The 23,563-nt window shown below is 46.9% G+C and overlaps 1 protein-coding gene across 1 annotated transcript in view; it reads left to right on the top strand.

The window, feature by feature from the left end:
* Positions 1-23,563, top strand: part of LOC106591008 (calsyntenin-2) — a 529,723-nt gene that overhangs the window by 2,655 nt on the left and 503,505 nt on the right. The gene's annotated exons all lie outside the window — the stretch shown is intronic.

Here is a 23,563-nt window from a genome sequence, read left to right as displayed (position 1 = left end):
CATCTGCTAAACCCAGATTCATCAGTCAGACTGCTAGATGGTGAAGCGTGATTCATCACTCCAGAGAACGCGTTTCCAATCCTCCAGAGTCCAATGGCGGTGAGATTTCCACCACTCCAGTCTACACTTGGCATTGCGCATTGTGATCTTAGGCTTGTTTGCTGTCTGCACGGCCAAGGAAACCCATTTCATGAAGCTCCAGACGAACAGTTATTGTGCTGACGTTGCTTCCAGAGAGAGTTTGGCAATTGGTAGTGAATCTTGCAACTGAGGACAGACGATTTTTTACGCTCCTTTTTTACGCACTACATGCTTCAGCACTCGGTGGTCCCTTTCTGTGCCACGTTGAAAGTCACTGACCGCTTCAGTACAGACCATTCTCCTGCCAATGTTTGTCTATGGAGACACATCTGTCAGCAAAGGGTGTGGCTGAAATAGCCGAATACACTAATTTGAAGGCGTGTCTTCATGCTTTTCTATATGTAGTGTTTATGCTGCTATCCTGGCCCACTAGACGCATTTAAAGATGGCATTTTCAATTGCCATCTTTAATTCCGTGTAAAAGCAAGAGAAACGTGTGAGACATACAGTAACATTCTGAACATGTCACATAGTAACATTATCTTCTGTCATGATGCAGCTTTTCCATAAAATGTTCCGTGCGACAGTTGAACGGTGCATCTACTGTATGTCCTGTAAGTAACTAAAGAAGATTCAGGAATTGGCCGTTCTCCAGGACAACTTTGAGGCGCGGTCTTCCCCTGTCATTTTCTGTGTAGCCACCGTTGTATTTCAAGAACCGTGAACTACATAGAACTTTCCTTCCGTGGCCTCCAACTGCTCTTAAATACAATAAAACTAAATGCATGCTCTTCAACCGATCGCTGCCCACACCTGCCTGCCCATCCAGCATCACTACTCTGGACTGTTCTGACTTAGAATTTGTGGACAACTACAAATACCTAGGTGTCTGGTTAGACTGTAAGCTCGCCTTCCAGACTTACATTAAGCATCTCCAATCTAAAATTAAATCTAGAATCGGCTTCCTATTTCACAACAAAGCATCCTTCACTCATGCTGCCAAACATACCGTCGTAAAACTGACCATCCTACCAATCCTCGACTTCGGCGATGTCATTTACAAAATAGCCTCCAATACCCTACTCAATAGACTGCATCCGGTTTATCACAGTGCCATCCGTTTTGTCACCAAAGCCCCATATACTACCCACCACTGCGACCTGTACACTCTCGTTGGCTGGCCCTCGCTTCATACTCGTCGCCAAACCCACTGGCTCCAGGTCATCTACAAGACCCTGCTTGGTAAAGTCCCCCCTTATCTCCGCTCACTGGTCACCATAGCAGCACCCACCTGTAGCACGCGCTCCTGCAGGTATATCTCTCTGGTCACCCCCAAAGCCAATTCCTCCTTTGGCCGTCTCTCCTTCCAATTCTCTGCTGCCAATGACTGGAACGAACTACAAAAATCTCTGAAACTGGAAACACTTATCTCCCTCACTAGCTTTAAGCACCAGCTGTCAGAGCAGCTCACAGATCACTGCACCTGTACATAGCCCATCTATAATTTAGCCCATACAACTAACTCTTCCCCTACTGTATTTATTTATTTTGCTCCTTTGCACCCCATTATTTCTATTTCTACTTTGCACTTTCTTCCACTGCAAATCTACCATTCCAGTGTTTTACTTGCTATATTGTATTTACTTTGCCACCATGGCCTTTTTTGCCTTTACCTCCCTTATCTCACCTCATTTGCTCACATTGTATATAGACTTATTTTTCTACTGTATTATTGACTGTATGTTTGTTTTACTCCATGTGTAACTCTGTTGTTGTATATGTCAAACTACTTTGCTTTATCTTGGCCAGGTCGCAATTGTAAATGAGAACTTGTTCTCAACTTGCCTACCTGGTTAAATAAAGGTGAAATAAAAATAAATAAATAAAAACTAACGACACTCCTTTTAATCAAAGAGATCCTGAAGGCATCCGCTACAACTCTAGAGCTGTGTGTTGATGCCCGTAAGTATGTGTGTTGGTCCATGTTGACAGCAGCCAAGTATGCAAAACTCCGAAGAGGCGGCGAAGCTATTTACAAAGGCATTATTGCATTCACGGTTGCACACTGTGGCTCAAACGATTTCTCCCACAACCCACCATGTCTCACGCTCAGCAGTGTGGTGGGGAGAATTTTTTCGCGGTTGAGTAGAAAGCGGTGCAGAGGTTTTTGCCAGAGCTGCCCGGAGCTGCGCTTTTGTGTAATTCCAAGCAATATGAACCATGAATTTAGATAGCTCATTACCTACAGTGTGTGTATTTTCATTTAGCTTCCCACAGCGTCTGTTTCCATCGAGGAACCTTTTGCAGCTTTATTTTTGTGGGGGGTAAACACACAACTATTATTTTTCAATCAGAAAGTACACACAAACAGTACTTCAAATTTAATATGACTCAGTCCATAGAGGAAGCAAAGTATTAACTGGTAATACAATTTGGCCAACTGCAGGAGTATTTTGGATGCTTTTGGTTGACTACTGTATATGTGAAAACGAGGTACAGAATGCATATTTCAATGCACAAAGTTAAAATAAATCAAGATAAACAGAGTTATGATTAACAGAAACTTCCACCTTCATTATAAAATAAGGTATTATTTCAATATAGGCTATGCTTCCTCTATAGAAGCACCTGACATATAAACTGAGTATACCAAACATCAGGAACTGCTTCCTAATATTCAGTTGCAACATTCTGTAGAAACGATGAGAATAGAAAGGTTAGGAACAAAGGTTCATAACCTTTGTGAAACATCACAGCACACTGGCAAATATAAATCAAAACTGGATGGTTTCAGAGAATTTTATTTTGTTTTTATTTCACCTTTATTTAACCAGGTAGGCAAGTTGAGAACAAGTTCTCATTTACAATTGCGACCTGGCCAAGATAAAGCAAGCAGTTTGACACATACAACAATACAGAGTTACACATGGAGTAAAACAAACATACAGTCAATAATATAGTAGAAAAATAAGTCTATATACAAAGTGAGCAAATGAGGTGAGATAAGGGAGGTAAGGCAAAAAAGGCCATGGTAGCAAAGTAAATACAATATAGCAAGTAAAACACTGGAATGGTAGATTCGCAGTGGAAGAAAGTGCAAAGTAGAAATAGAAATAATTACATTTTACATTTAAGTTATTTTCGCAGACGCTCTTATCCAGAGCGACTTACAAATTGGTGGATTCACCTTATGATATCCAGTGGAACAACCACTTTACAATAGTGCATCTAAATCTTTTAAGGGGGGGGGGGGGGTTAGAAGGATTACTTTATCCTATCCTAGGTATTCCTTAAAGAGGTGGGGTTTCAGGTGTCTCCGGAAGGTGGTGAATGACTCCGCTGTCCTGGCGTCGTGAGGGAGCTTGTTCCACCATTGGGGTGCCAGAGCAGCGAACAGTTTTGACTGGGCTGAGCGGGAACTGTGCTTCCTCAGAGGTAGGGAGGCAAGCAGGCCAGAGGTGGATGAACGCAGTGCCCTTGTTTGGGTGTAGGGCCTGATCAGAGCCTGAAGGTACAGAGGTGCCGTTCCCCTCACAGCTCCGTAGGCAAGCACCATGGTCTTGTAGCGGATGCGAGCTTCAACAGGAAGCCAGTGGAGAGAGCGGAGGAGCGGGGTGACGTGAGAGAACTTGGGAAGGTTGAACACCAGACGGGCTGCGGCGTTCTGGATGAGTTGTAGGGGTTTAATGGCACAGGCAGGGAGCCCAGCCAACAGCGAGTTGCAGTAATCCAGACGGGAGATGACAAGTGCCTGGATTAGGACCTGCGCCGCTTCCTGTGTGAGGCAGGGTCGTACTCTGCGAATGTTGTAGAGCATGAACCTACAGGATCGGGTCACCGCCTTGATGTTAGTAGAGAACGACAGGGTGTTGTCCAGGGTCACGCCAAGGTGCAAAGGAGCAAAAGAAATAAATAAAAACAGTAGTGGAAGAGGTTGTTGTTTGGGCTAAATTATAGATGGGCTATGTATAGGTGCAGTAATCTGTGAGCTGCTCTGACAGCTGGTGCTTAAAGCTAGTGAGGGAGATAAGTGTTTCCAGTTTTAGAGATTTTTGTAGTTCGTTCCAGTCATTGGCAGCAGAGAACTGGAAGGAGAGGCGGCCAAAGGAGGAATTGGCTTTGGGGGTGACCAGAGAGATAAACCTGCAGGAGCGCGTGCTACAGGTGGGTGCTGCTATGGTGACCAGCGAGCTGAGATAAGGGGGAACTTTACCTAGCAGGGTCTTGTAGATGACCTGGGTTTGGCGATGAGTATGAAGCGAGGGCCAGCCAACGAGAGAGTACAGGTCACAGTGGTGGGTAGTATATGGGGCTTTGGTGACAAAACGGATGGCACTGTGATAGACTGCATCCAATTTATTGAGTAGGGTAATGGAGGCTATTTTGTAAATGACATCGCCGAAGTCGAGGATTGGTAGGATGGTCAGCTTTACGAGGGTATGTTTGGCAGCATGAGTGAAAGATGCTTTGTTGCGAAATAGGAAGCCAATTCTAGATTTAACTTTGGATTGGAGATGTTTGATGTGAGTCTGGAAGGACGAGTTTAAAGTCTAACCAGACACCTAGGTATTTGTAGTTGTCCACATATTCTTAGTCAGAACCGTCCAGAGTAGTGATGCTGGACGGGCGGGCAGGTGCAGGCAGCGATCGGTTGAAGAGCATGCATTTAGTTTTATTGTATTTAAGAGCAGTTGGAGGCCACGGAAGGAGAGTTGTATGGCATTAAAGCTTGTCTGGAGGGTAGTTAACACAGTGTCCAAAGAATGTCTAGAAGTATACAGAATGTTGTCGTCTGCGTAGAGGTGGATCAGAGACTCACCAGCAGCAAGAACGACATCATTGATGTATACAGAGAAAAGTCGGCCCAAGAATTGAACCCTGTGGCACCCCCATAGAGACTGCCAGAGGCCCGGACAACAGGCCCTCCTATTTGACACACTGAACTCTATCAGAGAAGTAGTTGGTGAACCAGGCGAGGCAATCATTTGAGAAACCAAGGCTATTGAGTCTGCTGATGAAGATGTGGTGATTGACAGAGTCGAAAGCCTTGGCCAGGTCAATGAATACGGCAGCACAGTATTGTTTCTTATTGATGGCGGTTAAGATATCGTTTAGGACCTTGAGCGTGGCTGAGGTGCACCCATGACCAGCTCTGAAACCAGATAGCATAGTGGAGAAGGTGCGGTGGGATTCGAAATGGTCGGTAATCTGTTTGTTGACTTGGCTTTCGAAGACTTTAGAAAGGCAGGGTAGCATAGATATAGGTCTGTAGCAGTTTGGGTCAAGAGTGTCCCCCCTTTTGAAGAGGGGGATGACCGCAGCTGCTTTCCAATCTTTGGGAATCTCAGATGACACGAAAGAGAGGTTGAACAGGCTAGTAATAGGGTTTGCAACAATTTCGGCAGATAATTTTAGAAAGAAAGGGTCCAGATTGTCTAGCCCGGCTGATTTGTAGGGGTCCAGATTTTGCAGCTCTTTCAGAACATCAGCTGACTGGATTTGGGAGAAGGAGAAATGGGGAAGGCTTGGGCGAGTTGCTGTGGGGGGTGCAGTGTTGTTGACCGGAGTAGGGGTAGCCAGGTGGAAAGCATGGCCAGCCGTAGAAAAATGCTTATTGAAATTCTCAATTATAGTGGATTTATCGGTGGTAACATAGTTTCCTATCCTCAGTGCAGTGGGCAGCTGGGAGGAGGTGCTCTTATTCTCCAAGGACTTTACAGTTTCCCAGAACTTGTTTGAGTTTGTGTTGCAGGAAGCAAATTTCTGCTTGAAAAAGCTAGCCTTGGCTTTTCTAACTGCCTGTCTATATTGGTTTCTAACTTCCCTGAAAAGTTGTATATCACGGGGTCTGTTCGATGCTAATGCAGAACACCACAGGATGTTTTTGTGTTGGTTAAGGGCAGTCAGGTCTGGAGATAACCAAGGGCTAAATCTGTTCCTGGTTCTAAATTTCTTGAATGGGGCATGCTTATTTAAGATGCCTTGAGGAAGGCATTTAAAAAAAATAACCAGGCATCCTCTACTGAAGGGATGAGGTCAATATCCTTCCAGGATACCCGGGCCAGGTCGATTAGAAAGGCCTGCTTGCTGAAGTATTTCAGGGAGCGTTTGACAGTGATGGGTGGAGGTCGTTTGACCGCTGACCCATTACGAATGCAGGCAATGAGGCAGTGATCGCTGAGATCTTGGTTGAAAACCGCAGAGGTGTATTTAGAGGGCAAGTTGGTTAGGATGATATCAATGAGGGTGCCCGTGTTTACGGATTTGGGGTGGTACCCGGTAGGTTCATTGATAATTTGTGTGAGATTGAGGGCATCAAGCTTAGATTGTAGGATGGCTGGGGTGTTAAGCATGTCCCAGTTTAGGTCACCTAGCAGCACGAGCTCTGAAGATAGATGGGGGGCAATCAGTTCACATATGGTGTCCAGAGCACAGCTGGGGGCAGAGGGTGGTCTATAGCAGGCGGCAACGGTGAGAGACTTGTTTTTAGAGAGGTGGATTTTTTAAAGTAGAAGTTCAAATTGTTTGGGTACAGACCTGGATAGTAGGACAGAACTCTGCAGGCTATCTCTGCAGTAGATTGCAACACCGCCCCCTTTGGCCGTTCTATCTTGTCTGAAAATGTTGTAGTTAGGGATGGAGATTTCAGAGTTTTTGGTGGTCTTCCTAAGCCAGGATTCAGACACGGATAGGACATCCGGGTTGGCAGAGTGTGCTAAAGCAGTGAATAGATCAAACTTAGGGAGGAGGCTTCTAATGTTAACATGCATGAAACCAAGGCTATTACGGTTACAGAAGTCATCAAAAGAGAGCGCCTGGGGATTAGGAGTGGAGCTAGGCAGTGCAGGGCCTGGATTCACCTTTACATCGCCAAAGGAACAGAGGAGGAGTAGGATAAGGGTACGGCTAAAAGCTATGAGAATTTGTCGTCTAGGACGTCCGGAACAGAGAGTAAAAGGAGCAGGTTTCTGGGGGCGATAAAATAGCTTCAAGGTATACTGTGCAGACAAAGGTATGGTAGGATGTGAATACAGTGGGGGTAAACCTAGGCATTGAGTGATGATGAGAGAGATATTGTCTCTAGAAACATCATTGAAACCAGGTGATTCCAGTGCATTCAGAAAGTATTCAGACCCCTTCACTTTTTCAAATTTTGTTATCTTTACAGCCTTATTCTAAAAATGTATTAAATCGTTTTTTTTACCCCTCATCAATCTACACACAAAATCCCATAATGATAAAACAAAATCAGGTTTTTAGAAATGTTTGCAAAACTGAAATATCACATTTACATAAGTATTCAGACCCTTTACTCAGTACTTTGTTGAAGCACCTTTGGCAGCGATTACAGCCTCAAGTCTTCTTGGGTATGACGCTACAAGCTTGGCACACCTGTATTTGGGGAGTTTCTTCCATTCTTCTCTGCAGATCCTCTCAAGCGCTGTCAGGTTGGATGGCTATTTTCAGGTCTCTCCAGAGATGGTCGACCAGGTTCAAGTCAAGCCAGCTCTGGCTGGGCCACTCAAGGACATTCAGGGACTTGTCCACGAAGCCATTCCTGCGTTGTATTGGCTGTGGGCTTAGGGTCATTGTCTTGTTGGAAGGTGAATCTTTGCCCCCAGTCTGAGGTCCTGAGCACTTTGGAGCAGGTTTTCATCTAGGATCTCTCTGTACTTTGCTCTGTTCATCTGTCCCTCGATCCTGACTAGTCTCCCAGTCCCTGCCGCTGAAAAACATCCCCACAGTATGATGTTGGCACCACCATGCTTCACCATAGGGATGCTGCCAGGTTTCCTCCAGACGTGACGCTTGGCATTCAGGTCAAGGAGTTCAATCTTGGTTTCATTAGACCAGAGAATCTTGTTTCTCATGGTCTGAGAGTCCTTTAGGTGCCTTTTGGCAAACTCAAAGCAGGCTGTCATGTGCCTTTTATTGAGGAGTGGCTTCCGTCTGGCCACCCTACTATAATGGCCTGATTGGTGGAGTGCTGCAGAGATGGTTGTCCCTCTGGAAGGTTCTCCCATCTCCGCAGAGGAACTCTGGAGCTCTGTCAGAGTGACCATCAGGATCTTGGTCAACTCCCTGACCAAGGCCCTTCTCCCCCGTTTGCTCAGTTTGTCCAGACGGCCAGCTCTAAGAAGAGTCATGGTGGTTCTAAACTTCTTACATTAAAAAATGATGGAGGCCACTGTGTTGGGGACCTTCAATGCTGCAGACATGTTTTTGTACCCTTCCCCAGAGCTGTGCCTTGACTCAATCTTGTGTCGGAGCTCTATGGACAATTCCTTCGACCTCATGGCTTGGTTTTTGCTCTGACATGCACTGTCAACTGTGTGACCTTATAGAGACAAGTTTGTGCCTTTCCAAATCATGTCTAATGAATTGAATTTACCACATGTGGACTCCAATCAAGTTGTAGAAACATCTCATGGATGATCAATGGAAACAGCATGCAACTGAGCTCAATTTTGAGTCTCATAGCAAAGGGTCTGTATACTTACATAAATATTTAGGTATTTCAGTTTTTTATTTATTTTAGATTCTTCAAAATAGCCTCAATGTCACAGACGTCGTATGAATTGGACCAAAACGCAGCGGGAATGTGTACGCTCATTATCTTCTTTTATTAAATAAAATGAACACTGAACAAAAAGAACGACGAAAACAGTCTTGTCAGGTGCAACAAACACTAAACAGGAAACAACTACCCACAAATCCCATAGAAAAACACCCCTCTTAAATAGTACCTTCAATTAGAAGCAACGAGGAGCAGCTGCTTCCAATTGAAGGTCAACCCAATAAACACCACATAGAAATAGACATACTAGAACTAACATAGAAATAGACTAACAAAGAACATAGCCCAACAAACCCCGAAACACTCTAAACAAACACCCCCTGCCGCGCCCTGACCAAACTACAATAACAAACAACCTATTTTACTGGTCAGGACGTGACAGTACCCCCCCCCCCCCCCCCAAAGGTGCAGATCCCGGAAGCACCTCACACAAAAAATAAACACAAAAAAAATAAACCCCCAAAACAAAAAATAATCCTAACTAAAGGGAGGGAAGGGAGGGTGGGCACCGTCACCGACGGTTCTTGTGCTATACACCCCCCCCTCCCCAACCTCCTACTACTACGGAGGTGGCTCAGGCTCCGGCCTTACTTCCCAACCTAACCTGTCCACCCTCGCTAAATGCTTATTATATTTTACCCATCCCGAAGTCTCTGGGCTATGGCGCATCGCTGAAGACCTCGGGCTGATGCGCGTCGCTCGAGGCCATCTCTGTCAGTTCTGGACTGTGGGCCATCTCTGTCGATTCCGGACTGTGGGCCATCTCTGTCGATTCCGGACTGTGGGCCGTCTCTTACGGTTACGGACTGTGGGCCGTCTCTGTCGGTTCCGGACTGTGGGCCGTCTCTGCTGGCTCCGGACTGTGGGCCGTCTCTGCTGGCTCCGGAATGTGGGCCGTCTCTGCTGGCTCCGAACTGTGGGCCGTCTTTGCTGGCTCCGGACTGTGGGCCGTCTCTGCTGGTTCCGGACTGTGGGCTGTCTCTGCTGGTTCCGGGCTGTGGGCCGTCTCTGCAGGCTCCGGACTGTGGGCCATCTCTGGACGGGGCACTGTTGCCGGAAGCTCTGGACGGGGACTGCGCACTGAAGGCCTGATGCGTGGGGCTGGCTTAGGAGGCGCCAGACTAGGGACACGCACCACAGGGCTAGTGCGAGGAGCAGGAGCAGGACGAGCTGGACTGGGCTGACGCACTGGAGGCCTGGTGCTTGGGGCTGGTACTGGAGGTACCAGACTGGAGACACGCACCCCAAGGCTAGTGCGAGGAGCGGGAACAGGATGTACTAGACTGGGCTGACGCACTGGAGGCCTGGTGTTTGGTTCTGGCTTTGGAGGCGCCAGACTAGAGACACGCACCTCAGGGCTAGTGCGAGGAGCAGGAACTGGATAAACTGGGCCGTGAGTAGGCACTGGAGGTCTGGAGCGCACCTTTAATTTAACATTTGCCTTGATGACAGCTTTGCACACTCTTGGCATTCTCTCAACCAGCTTCATGAGGTAGTCATCTGGAATGCATTTAAATTAACAGGTGTTCCTTGTTAAAAGTACATTTGTGGAATTTCTCTCCTTGATGCATTTGAGCCAATCAGTTGTCTTGTGACAAGGTAGGGGTGGTATACAGAAGATAGCCCTATTTGGTAAAAGACCAAGTCCATATTATGGCAAGAACAGCTCAAATAAGCAAAGAGAAATGACAGTCCATCATTACTTTAAAACATGGTCAGTCAATTCAGAACATTTCAAGAACTTTGAACGTTTCTTCAAGTGCAGTCGCAAAAAAACATCTACCGCTATTATGAAACTGGATCTCATGAGGACCGCCACAGAAAAGGAAGACTCAGAGTTACCTCTGCTGCAAAGGATAAGTTCCTTAGTTACCAGCCTCAGAAATTGCAGCCCAAATAAAAGCTTCACAGTGTTCAAGTAACAGACACATCTCAACATCAATTGTTTAGAGGAGGTTGTGTGAATCAGGATTTCATGGTCGAATTGCTGCACAGAAACCACTACCAAAGGACACCAATAATAAGAAGAGACTCGCTTGGGCCAAGAAACACGAGCAATGGACATCAGACCAGTGGAAATCTGTCCTTCAGTCTGGTGAGTCCAAATTTGATATTTTTTGTCCCAACCGCCATGTCTTTGTGAGATACAGAGTAGGTGAACGGATGATATCCGCAGGATCTCCGCATGTTCCCACTGTGAAGCATGGAGCAGGAGGTGTGATGTTGTAGGGGTTCCTTTGCTGGTGACTCTGTCTGTGATTTATTTAGAATTCAAGGCACACTTAACCAGCATGGCTGACACAGAATTATGCAGCGATACGCCATCCCATCTGGTTTGCACTTAGTCCCACTATCATTTGTTTTTCAACAGGACAATGACCCAACACACCTCCAAGCTGTGTAAGGGAAATTTGACCAAGAAAGAGAGTGATGAGTGCAGCATCAGATGACCTGGCCTCCACAATCACATGACCTCATCCCAATTAAGATGGTTTGGGATGAGTTGGACCTCAGAGTGAAGGAAAAGCAGCCAACAAGTTCTCAGCATATGTGGGAACTCCTTCAAGACTGTTGGAAAAGCATTCCAGGTGAAGCTGGATGAGAGAATACCAAGAGTGTACAAAGCTGTCATCAAGGCAAAGGGCGAACTTTGAAGATTCTCTAAAATATAAAATATATTTTGATTTGTTTAACACTTTTTTTGGTTACTACATGATGTCTTCACTATTATTCTGCAATGTAGAAAATATAAAAAATAAAGAAAAACCCTTGAATGAGTAAGTGTGTCCAAACTTTACTCTGGTACTGTATATATATGGGCGATTGGAAATTATGCAAACAATTACATTGATGAAAGCTACAATCTATCTGCAATTTTAAAGCTGATCTACCCCCTCTAAAAATAAAAAACAACACCAATAAGGGATCATAGCTTTCACCTGGATTCACCAGGTCTGTCTTTGACATGGAAAGAGCAGGTGTTCTTCAGCACAGAAAAAAAATAAAAAATGTATGAAATGTATGCATTCACTACTGTAAGTCGCTCTGGATAAGAGCGTCTGCTAAATGACTAAAATGTAAAATGTAAATGTAAATGTTTTGTATAGTCAGTGTACATTGTTCATACAATAATACTTTTTTGGTGTGTGCGCTCGTGTGTGTGTGTGTGTGTGTGTGTGTGTGTGTGTGTGTGTGTGTGTGTGTGTGTGTGTGTGTGTGTGTGTGTGTGTGTGTGTGTGTGTGTGTGTGTGTGTGTGTGTGTGTGTGTGCGTGCGTGTGAGAGATAGAATAAGCAGAAGAGCGAGAGAAAAGAGGAGCCCATCAGCCAATAAAAAAAGTGTTGACAAAGAAAAGGGGCAGATTTATGTCCCCCTTTTGAGCGAGGAAGTGCATTATCGGAGCGCTCTATAAATCCCCGGCCGGAGGCAGCACAAATCCTGCCTGCCGTGCTGCGACTAGAAAACCATGGTTCAACATGTAGGAGGACATGTTGTTACCTATTATATTATATGCTATTTAGCCGACGCTTTTATCCAAAGCGACTTACAGTCATGCGTGCGTATATTTTTACGTATGGATGGTCCTGGGAATCAAACCCTCTACCCTGGCGTTAAAAGCACCATGCTCTACCAACTGAGCTACAAAGGACCACCTCTCTGATCTCAGTACAGCCTTGCTTGTCTCTCCTATGTTTAGGTCTGGGTGGGAAAACCAAGGCTCAGGGTGGAGGAGTTTAGTACATCACTGATCCTAGATCAGTAATCTCTTTCATTTATATCAGACTCAGCTATTTATCTGATTTCAAATCAGTGCTCTTATCTCAGATTATGGCAAAGTATGGAGGAGTGCTACCTCATTGATCTCAGCTTTGCCTTATCGACCTTGCTTCAGATCAGGGTTTTGCTAATAGAGTAGTCTTAATTCACTGATCTCAAATCAGATTCTTCTTCTTATATAGACCATTGTTTAGTGATCAACTCAGTGGCCTTGTTGTTAGAGTGTCCATCTGGTGTTTGGATGGTTGGGAGTTTGATCCCAGGTTGAGCCATACCAAATACTGTAAAAATGGGACCCAATGCATCTCTGCTTGGCACTCAGCATTAAGGAGATAGATTCGGGGTGAGGCTGTTTATTTTATTTAACTAGGCAAGTCAGTTAAGAACAAATTCTTATTTACAATGACGACCTACACCAGCCAAACCCGGACGACGCTGGGCCAATTGTGCACCGCCCTATGTGACTCCCAATCAAAGCCTCGAACTCAGGCCCTGTGTGTAGTTAACCGACCCTCTCTGCCCATTCATCGCCATTTTACCTGTTGTTGTTGTCTTAGCTGATTAGCTGTTGTTGTCTTACCCGTTGTTGTCTTAGCTAGCTCTCCCAATCAACACCTGTGATTGCTTTACACCTCGCTTTATGTCTCTCTCAAATTTCAATATGCCTTGTATACTGTTGTTTAGGATAGTTATCATTGTTTTAGTTTACTGCGGAGCCCCTAGTTCCACTCAACATGCCTCAGATACATCCTTTGTCCCACCTCCCACACATGTGGTGACCTCACCCAGCATAACTAGCGCATCCAGAGATGCAACCTCTCTTGTCATCACTCAATGCCTGGGTTTACCTCCACTGTACCCGCACCCCACCATACCCCTGTCTGTACATTATGCCCTGAATCTATTCTACCACGCCCAGAAATCTGCTCCTTTTATTCTCTGTCCCCAATGCACTAGACGACCAGTATTGATAGCCTTTAGCCGTACCCTGATCCTACTCCTCCTCTGTTCCTCAGATGATATGGAGGTTAACCCAGGCCCTGCATGTCCCCAGGCACGCTCATTTGTTGACTTCTGTAACTGAAAAAGCCTTGGTTTCATGCATCTAACATCAGAAGCCTCCTCCCTAAGTTTGTTTTACTCACTGCTTTAGCACACTCCGCGAACCCTGATGTTCTTGCCGTGTCTGAATCCTGGCTTTAGGAAGGCCACCACAAATTCTGAGATTTCCATCCCCAACTACAACATTTTCCATCAAGATAGAACTGCCAAAGGGGGAGGAGTTGCAATCTACTGCAGAGATAGCCTGCAACGTTCTGTCATACTTTCCAGGTCTATGCCCAAACAGTTCGAGCTTCTAATTTAAAAAATGTATCTCTCCAGAAATAAGTCTCTCACTGTTGCCGCTTGTTATAGACCCCCCTCAGCTCCCAGCGGTGCCCTGGACACCATATGTGAATTGACTGCCCCCATCTATCTTCAGAGTTCTTTCTGTTAGGTGGCCTAAACTGGGATATGCTTAACACCCCGGCAGTCCTACAGTCTAAACTAGATGCCCTCAATCTCACACAAATTATCAACAAAAATTATCAACAAAGCCTTGTACAACCCTAAATCTGTAAACATGGGCACCCTCATAGATATTATCCTGACCAACTTGCCCTCCAAATACACCTCTGCTGTTTTCAATCAGGATCTCAGTGATCACTGCCTCATTCCCTGCATCCACTATGGGTCCGCGGTCAAATGACTATCCCTCATCACTGTTAAACGCTCCCTAAAACACTTCTGCGAGCAGGCCTTTCTAATCGACCTGGCCCGGGTATCCTGGAAGGACATTGAGCTCATCCCGTCAGTCGAGGATGTCTGGTCATTCTTTAAAAGTGCTTTCCTCACCATCTTAAATAAGCATGCCCCTTTCAAAAAATCTAGAACTAAGAACAGATACAGCCCTTGGTTCAACTCCAGACCTGACTGCCCACAACCAGCACAAAAACATCCTGTGGCGTTCTGCACTAGCATCGAATAGTCCCCACGATATGCAACTTTTCAGGGAACCAATACACGCAGTCAGTCAGGAAAGCAAAGGCTAGCTTTTTCAAACAGAAATTTGCATCCTGTAGCTCTAACTCCAAAAAGTTTTGGGACACTGTAAAGTCCATGGAGAATATGCTGCCCAATCCACTGAGGCTAGGTATGTCACAAAAAATTTCGTACTCGTCACGGAAAATGTCGTATTGGAGAGAAGAGGACCAAGGCGCAGCGAGAATGTGAATACTCATGGTTTTAATTTTTAAAAAAGGAGTAAAGTATTCACTGACAAAACAATAAAGATGATGACAGCAACAGTTTTACAGGCTCTACAAACGCAGTGCAAAAACAACTACCCACAACCCCAAAGAAAAACACACACACCTATATAGGACTTCCAATCAAAGGCAACTCAACACACCTGCCTTCAATTGGAAGTCCCAATCACCAACAAACATTCACACACACAAAACTGCCACGTCCTGACCCCAAAACTAATACAATAGCTCCATCTGCTGGTCAGGACGTGACAGTACCCCCCCCCCCCCTCAAGGTGCTGACCCCGGAATGCACCTACCAACAGAAAACACCAACAACAAAAAATCCCCAACAAAAACCCATTAAACAATAACCCCTAAACAATAAGGGAGGGAAGGGAGGGTGGCTGCCGTCAACGACGGCACTGTGCTACACCCTCCCTCCCCAACCCACCTATCCTGGAGGTGGCTCAGGTGCAGGACGTGGACCTTGCTCCACCCTCGGCGTCGCCCACTTTGGTGGCGCCGATAGCTGCGCCGGGCAGACGGGCCACTCGGGCTGGACCGGAGGACAGGAGGGCCCCTCGGGCTGGGCCGGAAGACAGGAGGGCCCCTCGGGCTGGGCCGGAGGACAGGAGGGCCCCTCGGGCTCGGCCGGAGGACAGGAGGGCCCCTCGGGCTCGGCCGGAGGACAGGAGGGCCACTCGGGCTGGGCCGGAGGACAGGAGGGCCACTCGGGCTGGGCCGGAGGACAGGAGGGCCACTCGGGCTGGGCCGCAGGACAGGAGGGCCACTCGGGCTGGGCCGCAGGACAGGAGGGCCCCTCGGGCTGGGCCGGAGGACAGGAGGGCCCCTCGGGCTGGGCCGGAGGACAGGAGGGCCCCTCGGGCTGGGCCGGAGGACAGGAGGGCCCCTCGGGCTCGGCCGGAGGACAGGAGGGCCCCTCGGGCTCGGCCGGAGGACAGGAGGGCCACTCGGGCTGGGCCGGAGGACAGGAGGGCCACTCGGGCTGGGCCGGAGGACAGGAGGGCCACTCGGGCTGGGCCGCAGGACAGGAGGGCCACTCGGGCTGGGCCGCAGGACAGGAGGGCCCCTCGGGCTGGGCCGGAGGACAGGAGGGCCCCTCGGGCTGGGCCGGAGGACAGGAGGGCCCCTCGGGCTGGGCCGGAGGACAGGAGGGCCCCTCGGGCTGGGCCGGAGGACAGGAGGGCCCCTCGGCTGGGCCGGCAGGCAGGAGGGCCCCTCGGGCTGGGCCGGAGGGCAGGAGGGCCCCTCGGGCTGGGCCGGAGGGCAGGAGGGCCAATCGGGCTGGGCCGGAGGACAGGACGGCCACTCGGGCTTTTCCGGGCAATCTGGCCCCTCTGGCAGCTCCGGGCAGTCTGGCCACTCTGGCAGCTCCGGGCAGTCGGGCCACTCTGGCAGCTCCGGGCAGTCGGGCCACTCTGGCAGCTCCGGGCAGTCGGGCCACTCTGGCAGCTCCGGGCAGTCGGGCCACTCTGGCAGCTCCGGGCAGTCGGGCCACTCTGGCAGCTCCGGGCAGTCGGGCCACTCTGGCATCTCCGGGCAGACAGGCCACTCTGGCATCTCCTGACTAGCGGGCGGCACTGGCGGCTCCTAACTAGTGGGCGGCTCTGGCGGCTCCTGACTGGCAGGCAGCTCTGGCGACTTACGACTGGCGGGCAGCTCTGGTGACTCTTGACTGGCGGGCAGCTCTGGTGACTTACGACTGGCGGGCAGCTCTGGCGACTTACGACTGGCGACTTACGGCTGTACAAATCAGCTGGTCTAGATCTCCTGGACCCTCTCTTTATAAAATGATCCACCACCATTGTTGCAACCCCTATTACCAGTCTGTTCAAGCTCTCTTTCGTATCGTCCGAGATCCATAAAGATTGGAATGCTGCCGTGGTCATCCCCCTCTTCAAAGGGAGTGACACTCTAGACCCAAACTGTTATAGACCTATATCCATCCTGCCCTGCCTTTCTAAAGTCTTCGAAAGCCAAGTTAATAAACAGATCACTGACCATTTCGAATCCCACCATACCTTCTCCACTGTGCAAACTGGTCTCCGAAGTGGTCACGGGTGCACCTCAGCCATGCTCAAGGTACTAAATTATATCATAACCGCCATCGATGAAAGACAGTACTGTGCAGCCGTCTTCATCGACCTGGCCAAGGCTTTCGACTCTGTCATTCACCGTATTCTTATTGGCAGACTCAACAGCCTTGGTTTCTCAAATGACTGCCTCGCCTGGTTCACCAACTACTTCTCAGACAGAGTTCAGTGTATCAAATCGGAGGGCATGTTGTCCGGACCTCTGGCAAACCTCCAAACGAGCTTCAATGCCATACAACACTCCTTCCGTGGCCTCCAACTGCTCTTAAACAATAGTAAAACTAAATGCATGCTGTTCAACTGCTCGCTGCCCGCACCCACACTCCAGACTTGCATAACTACTCTGGACGGTTCTGACCTAGAATATGTGGACAACTACAAATACCTAGGTGTCTGGCTAGACTGTAAACTCTCCTTCCAGACTCATATTAAACATTTCCAATCCAAAATAAAATCTAGAATCGGCATCCTATTTCGCAACAAAGCCTCCTTCCCTCACACCGCCAAACATACCCTTTTAAAATGGACTATCCTACCGATCCTCGTTTTCGCCGATGTCATTTACAAAATAGCCTCCAACACTCTACTGTGCAGGCTGGATGCAGTCTATCACAGTGCCATCCATTTTGTCACCAAAGCCCCATATACCACCCACCACTGCAACATGTATGCTCTAGTCGGCTGGCCCTCACGACATATTCGTCGACAGACCCACTGGCTCCAGGTCATCTATAAGTCTATGCTAGGTAAAGCTCCGCCTTATCTCAGCTCACTGGTCACGATAACAACACCCACCCATAGCACGCACTCCAGCAGGTATATCTCACTGCTCATCCCCAAAGCCAACACCTTCTTTAGCCGCCTTTCCTTCCAGTTCTCTGCTGCCAATGACTGAAACTAATTGCAAAAATCGCTGAAGCTGGAGACTTATATTTCCCTCACTAACTTTAAACATCAGCTATCTGAGCAGCTAACCGATCACTGCAGCTGTACATAGCCCATCTGTAAATAGCCCATCCAATCTACCCACCTCATCCCCATATTGTTTTTATTTACTTTTCTGCTCTTTTGCACACCAGTACTTCAACTTGCACATCATCATCTGCACATCTACCACTCCAGTGTTAATTTGCTAAATTGTAATTACTTCGCTACTATGGCCTATTTATTGTCTTAGCTCCTCACGCCATTTGCACACACTGTATATAGACTTTATTTTTTTCTATGGTGTTGTTGACTGTACACTTGTTTATTCCATGTGTAACTCTGTGTTGTTGTTTGTGTCGCACTTCTTTGCTTTATCTTGGCCAGGTCGCAGTTGTAAATGAGAACTTGTTCTCAACTAGCCTACCTGGTTAAATTAAATAAAGGTGAAATAAAACATTTTTTAAAAATGCTTGGGGCTTGGGTTATTTCTTCATGGTCTCTTATCTCTTGCACTCCTTTCTAGTTTTCCAGGAGGTGAACAATGTGTGTGTGTATGTGTGTGTGTAGGTGTGTTATAGTTGGAGATAAGCCTCTACTAATCACAGTGGGCAGGTGAGCTCTCTTGCTCCCCTGCTCTCCCTCTGGGGCTATTGCTGACCATACTTAGCACTAGACAGGCCCATTGATTTACTCTCTGAGGTGTGAAGAAGGGGGAGAGAGGAAGAAAAGAGAATGCGAGAGAGAGAGAGAGAGAGAGAGAGAGAGGGTGAGTGAAGAAAACACCAGAGGCTTTTATAGAATTAAGAAGGAACGTCCCTTGTCTTTGAGAGTGCTCCCTGAGGAGAAGGGCGGAGAGGAGAGGAGAGGAGAGGAAGGAGGGATTGCTTAGCGAGGGAAAGGAATAATAGAAGCAATTAGAGATAGATGGAGAAAAGTATTCACCCTCCCTCACCCCAGTGTTCACCCCACCTTTTAACAACAGCAGCAGCAAGAGACAAGGAACACACCTCACAAACCCATTAGTGCCCAGAGTCTCCAGCATGACTGTGTTTTTTTAATTTTTTATTTCACCTTTATTTAACCAGGTAGGCCAGTTGAGAACAAGTTCTCATTTACAACTGCCACCTGGCCAAGATAGAGCAAAGCAGTGCAACACAAACAACACAGAGTTACACATGGGATAAACGAACGTGCAGTCAATAACACAATAGAAAAGTCTATATATGCAGTGTGTGCAAATGTAGTAAGATTAGGGAGGTAAGGCAATAAATAGTCCATAGTGGCGAAATAATTACAATTTAGCAATTAAACACTGGAGTGATAGATGTGCAGAAGATGAATGTGCAAGTAGAGATACTGGGCTGCGAAGGAGAAAAAAAAATAACGATATGGGGATGAGGTATTTGGGTGGGATATTTACAGATGGGCTATGTGAAGGTGCAATGATCTGTAAGCTGCTCTGACAGCTGATGCTTAAAGTTAGTGAGGGAGATATAAGTCTCCAGCTTCAGTGATTTTTGCAATTCGTCCCAGTCATTGACAGCAGAGAACTGGAAGGAAAGGCGGCCAAAGTAGGAGTTGGCTTTGGGGGTGACCAGTGAAATATACCTGCTGGAGCGTGTGCTACTGGTGGGTGCTGCTATGGTGACCAGTGAACTGAGATAAGGTGGGGCTTTACCTAACAAAGACTTATAGATGACCTGGAGCCAGTGAGTTTGGCGATGAATATGAAGCGAGGGCCAGCCAACGAGAGCGTACAGGTCGCAGTGGTGGGTAGTGTATGGGGCTTTGGTGTCAAAACGGATGGCACTGTGATAGACTACATCTAATTTGCTGAGTAGAGTGTTGGAGGCTATTTTGTAAATGACATCGCTGAAGTCAAGGATTGGTAGGATAGCGTTAGGGTTAAGGCAAGGTTTTGGGTTCAAGGTTAGGGTTAGCATTAAGGTTAGGGTAAGGGTAAGTGTTAAGGTTAGGTTTAGGGATAGGTTTTACAGAAAATAGGATTTGGAATGGGACTGAATTGTGTGTCCCCTCAAGTTTAGATATACAAGATTGTGTGTGTATGTGTGTGTGAGATAGAGAGAGCGATTAAGAGTGTTTGTGTTTTCTTTGTTTTCACGCAACACTAAAACAGAATATAAACTTTTAGATAGAGGCTGTTGGCAAGACTCTTTCCCTGACACTTCAGCCAACTGTCTGGACATGCCCTTACACACACCCCCTGTCCAGAGTGCTAACCAGCTTCCTCCACTTCTGCCTTGTTCTCTTCCTCGGTCTCCTTTTCTCCAATCAATCGCTTCCACACCAATCTCACCAGCTCCCCCTCTCCATTTGTCAAAGCTGACAAGCTCAGATATCTCACTGGTGCGCACACTTTCTCTTTCTCTCTCTCTCTCTCTCTCTCTCTCTCTCTCTCTCTCTCTCTCTCTCACACTGATTAATCTCCATATTATATGAAGAACAAGCTAAAACAACAGCAAGTAGAGGGTTTGTGGAGCTCAACAGACAAGCCTGGAGGAGCTGTGTTGATAGTGTGACCTGTTCCTCTCCACCACCAGAGTCCAGCTGATCTCAGAGGAAATGAACAGAGGGAGACATAGAGAGAATGCCGTCTCCCAGTGACACATATCAATACCATGTGTAGTTGAAATGTGACTCATGAGTCACACACACACATGCACACATACACACTCAAACATTGATCGATCAAGCTCCTCAGGTGACAGAATACACACTACCACCCTCACATATGGTATGTCTCTGTCATTTATAGAATAAGCAACAGATGAAGTACTCATTAGGGGTGCAACCCCCCTCCCCTCTCCTCAGTAGGGTTGTGTGTCAGAGCAACCCCCATCCAGGACCCCTGACAGTCATCTACAGGGGGTCTTCCATCTGCACACACATCAGTCCCATGTCTCATGAGCTGTTTGACACATTTAGAACACGCTTAGTGCATTAGGACTCTCTTACGCACTAAACACACTTCGCGTGTGACGGTCATCCATCACTGTCTACTCTAACCTGTGATGGCTGTGATGTGCTGTTGGTCCCCTGATGTACTCCTGAATGTCAACCCTATCTGTATGTCAGACCCTTCCCTGACACTATGTCCTATAGAAACACCACACGTTCCTACTATACACTAGAGGAGACACAAAGGCCCCAATACAACATCCATGAATACATACAGTATAACAAAATGTGATATCAAAGTATATTAATATTATCACTACCGCCTTTCACTCCTCCTACATGCTCATTAACACCTCATTATTATTGCCAGAAATGGTCTTTGTGAAAACTGGCTGTCCACCAGGGCAGAAATGGTCTTTGTGAAAACTGGCTGTCCACCAGGGCAGAAATGGTCTTTGTGAAAACTGGCTGTTCACCAGGGCAGCGACACCAGAGAGGAGATAAGAGAAAAATGGATTAAAAAAAGACTCTGTGGTGACATTTCTTCCCACTACTCCAACAATGTCACAACGTGTGTGTGTGTGTGTGTGTGTGTGTGTGTGTGTGTGTGAGCAGCACGTCTGCCAACTTCCCCTCAATCTGTAAATGAATAGCATATGGGATGACAACTGTTGCCTTCATGTGGAAATAGACAGATTAATTCAAATGAAACTTAGATAGGAGAACAGACAAGCTAGTGACGAGAGCTTAACACCATCATCAAAGTACCAGAGCACAGGGAGAGTGTGTGTGCGTGCGTGCGTGCGTGCGTGTGTGCGTGCGTGTGTGTGTGTGTGTATGTGTGAGTTTATTGGCATGGATGGGGGATTTGGGAAATATAATGCTAAAATAACAATTCTTGCTAAACCAATGTGTATTTCCTTGCTAACAATGAACATAATAGAATCCTATCCAATTCACAAATGAATTTGATATTGAAAGAAAGTAACTGTGTACAATATAAATTGTGTTTCAATCTCTTGTCTTGATGTATTATATGTGTGTGTGAGTGTCAACGCGGTGTTGCTGCATGGGTGCACGTGCACGTGCATGTTCTTTATGGCAGTGGAGAGTCCAGGATCATACAACTTATAGGAGTGAGTAGAGTACATGTTGTCCTGCAGTCTGGACTGTATTGAGTTGTGGTGCATGTTGTCCTGTTGTCCTGTAGTCTGGACTGTATTGAGTTGTGGTACATGTTGTCCTGTAGTCTGGACTGTATTAAGTTATGGTACATGTTGTCCTGCAGTCTGGACTGTATTGAGTTGTGGTGCATGTTGTCCTGTTGTCCTGCAGTCTGGACTGTATTGAATTGTGGTACATGTTGTCCTGTTGTCCTGCAGTCTGGACTGTATTGAATTGTGGTACATGTTGTCATGCAGTCTGGGCTGTATTGAGTTGTGGTACATGTTGTCCTGCAGTCTGGACTGTATTGAGTTGTGGTACATGTTGTCCTGTTGTCTTGTAGCCTGGATTGTATTGAGTTGTGGTACATGTTGTCCTGCAGTCTGGACTGTATTGAGTTGTGGTACATGTTGTCCTGCAGTCTGGACTGTATTGAATTGTGGTACATGTTGTCCTGCAGTCTGGACTGTATTGAGTTGTGGTACATGTTGTCCTGCGGTCTGGACTGTATTGAATTGTTGTACATGTAGTCCTGTTGTCCTGCAGTCTTGACTGTATTGAGTTGTGGTACATGTTGTCCTGTTGTCCTGTAGTCTGGACTGTATTAAGTTATGGTACATGTTGTCCTGTAGTCTGGACTGTATTGAGTTGTGGTACGTGTTGTCAGGTTGTCCTGTAGTCTGGACTGTATTGAGTAGTGATACATGTTGTCCTACAGTCTGGACTGTATTGAGTTATGGTACATGTTGTCCAGTTGTCCTGCAGTCTTGACTGTATTGAGTTGTGGTACATGTAGTCCTGTTGTCCTACAGTCTGGACTGTATTGAGTTGTGGTACATGTTGTCCTGTAGTCTGGACTGTATTGAGTTGTGGTACATGTTGTCCTGTAGTCTGGACTGTATTGAGTTGTGGTACATGTTGTCCTGCAGTCTGGACTGTATTGAGTTGTGGTGCATGTTGTCCTGTTGTCCTGTAGTCTGGACTGTATTGAGTTGTGGTACATGTTGTCCAGTTGTCCTGCAGTCTGGACTGTATTGAGTTGTGGTACATGTTGTCCTGTAGTCTGGACTGTATTGAGTTGTGGTACATGTTGTCCTGCGGTCTGGACTGTATTGAATTGTTGTACATGTAGTCCTGTTGTCCTGCAGTCTTGACTGTATTGAGTTGTGGTACATGTTGTCCTGTTGTCCTGTAGTCTGGACTGTATTAAGTTATGGTACATGTTGTCCTGTAGTTTGGACTGTATTGAGTTGTGGTACATGTTGTCCAGTTGTCCTGCAGTCTTGACTGTATTGAGTTGTGGTACATGTTGTCCTGTTGTCCTGTAGTCTGGACTGTATTAAGTTATGGTACATGTTGTCCTGTAGTCTGGACTGTATTGAGTTGTGGTACGTGTTGTCAGGTTGTCCTGTAGTCTGGACTGTATTGAGTAGTGATACATGTTGTCCTACAGTCTGGACTGTATTGAGTTGTGGTACATGTTGTCCTGTAGTCTGGACTGTATTGAGTTGTGGTACGTGTTGTCAGGTTGTCCTGTATTCTGGACTGTATTGAGTTGTGGTACATGTTGTCCTATAGTCTGGACTGTATTGAGTTGTGGTACATGTTGTCCTGCAGTCTGGATTGTATTGAGTTGTGGTGCATGTTGTCCTGTTGTCCTGCAGTCTGGACTGTATTGAATTGTGGTACATGTTGTCCTGTTGTCCTGCAGTC

This window comes from Salmo salar, chromosome 20 (assembly GCF_965601325.2).
Source record: "Salmo salar chromosome 20, fSalSal1, whole genome shotgun sequence".
NCBI classification, from domain to species: Eukaryota; Metazoa; Chordata; class Actinopteri; order Salmoniformes; family Salmonidae; genus Salmo; species Salmo salar.
Note: the sequence above shows the minus strand (reverse complement) of the source record. Positions and strands in the feature narration are given on the sequence as shown.